The sequence below is a fragment of the Gavialis gangeticus genome, unplaced genomic scaffold, assembly GCF_001723915.1.
Source record: "Gavialis gangeticus isolate Ggan-Ray unplaced genomic scaffold, GavGan_comp1, whole genome shotgun sequence".
Taxonomy (NCBI): Eukaryota; Metazoa; Chordata; order Crocodylia; family Gavialidae; genus Gavialis; species Gavialis gangeticus.
Window position 1 is genome coordinate 1,928,619 of NW_017729032.1, and position 1,972 is coordinate 1,930,590.

Genomic DNA, 1,972 nt, shown 5'->3' on the forward strand with positions numbered 1-1,972 from the left:
GGAAAAGGGCCTGGCAGGCATGGAAAATTCCAGTTCAATTAAGTTCAGTTTACCTTAGGTTAAGATTTCTCATGTGTTGTGCCCAGCTTAAAGGCATAGGACAGACCCTAGCAAGGCTTGGGAGCACTGCGATGGAATAGGGGCCTTGGGACTTGGTTTGGCATGGCTCTTTGCAGGCAACTGCATGATCTTGTCAGCTCAGCACTCACCATCCCCCTTCTTAGGCTGGGACAAGACTATGGAGGACTCGGGTGGGGAGTGGGGAGGGGAACTGGGTCCCCCCCAAATCTCACTATGTGGGACAGGGCCATGGGAGTTGTGGGGGAGGATGTGGATGTGGGAGAGGGGGTGGGACTTATGGTGACAAGTGGGCGGGGCACATGTCGAGGGGGTGGGGCTACACTTGCAGCACTCCACAGCTGGCCAAAACTCGTTAAGCGGCCCTCACCAGAAATACTTGTCCACCCCGGTGTGTGGGGTCCCGATGCACCCGGGAAGGTCGGGGGTGGCTCCCCGGTGCTTCGGTGTCTCCCCGAGGATTGATGCCCGCGTTAGCGCAGCGGGAAGCTCCTGCATGGGCCTGTCCTGGGCTCAGCTGGCTCGGGGCGTCAGAGGCAACGTCTCATAGAGCCGAGAACTGGCCTGCGTGGAGCTGACTTGAGGGTCCGCTCTCGTCCTCCCAGAGCCCCTGGCGCTCACCGGCGAGCCATGGGGAATGGCCCGGCCAGGCCCTGGGCGTGACAGGGTCCTCGATGCCCGTCAGGGGCTACAGGGCCAGTGGTATGGGGGAGCTACTGGGGGACCCCCGTAGTTAGTCTGTGCCCTGCCAGCGGCTCACAGTCAGGTGCGGCCCGGCTGTGCCCGCTTCGTCATGCCCAGCTGACTGTGTGCGTCCCGGCTCCGCCTGTCAGCTGCTCCAGCACCATGCTCACCCAGCCGGGAAGTCCCCGTGCCAGGGAGACCCCACGGGACCCTCCTGGGCATCCACTCTCGCCTGTTAGCTCCCTGCACCACTGTGCTGGGCTGTATGCAGGAGCAGAGGCAGTGTGGTCCAGTGGTTAGAGCGGGGGGGGCAGGACCTGCACAGTGGGGGAGCTGCTGCCTGGCTGTGGGGGGCAGGGAGAGGCTGGGTCCAAGGGAGGCTGGGGAGGAGGAGGCTGTCGGGGCATCGGGGCTGCTGCTCCGGCTGACCCCGCACCCCGTGGCCGCCTGGGGTCTGCCGCACCACGCCAGCAGCGCGGGGGCCGTGGCGGATGGGACGGGATGGGGTGAGGGGAAGAGGCAGGTTGGCTTCACAGCTCCGAAACTTGGAAAATGCAGCAGTGCCGGTGCCTGCTGAGCTGGGCAGGGCAAGGATGGAGCGGGGATCCTGGTCAGGGCTGAGGGCACATGGGGCAGGGCGGGGGCAGAAGCCTGGGAAGCAGGTGCAGGGTAAAAATGCTGCCCCATTGCCAAGCAAATTGAGCCTGGGAGCCCCTGATGTGGGGCACGGAGGGGCCTCGACCTCCCTGCTCCCCAGGCAGGAGCCACTCTCTGCCACTGCTGCCCTACGTGGCCGTGGTCCTGTCCCTCCCCATGATTTCCTTGGGCCCATCTCTGGCTGTGGGGTTCAAGGTGGGGAGATGAGTCCATACCTCTCGTGAGGGAGAACAAGGCCCATGTGGCCTAGTCCCTCCTCTGCCCCACATGGATACCACGTCACCCTGACCCGGCCCCACCACACAACATCTTTGCTTCTTGCTGTCAACTTCTTTATAGCAAGAAAGGCTGTGACAGCTGCATCTGGTTCCTCTGATGCTGCTGGTGCTTTTGGTGTTGAGCCAGCTCAGTTATTTTGACCTGCCATCATTTACAGTGGTGGACTGGTCTGAGGCTGTAGGGGAGCAGGAGACCGCACGGGGGCTCACTGCCGTGTTGTGCAGAGGCCCCAGCGCCAGGAAGGATGTGCACGCACACACGCACGCGCGCACCC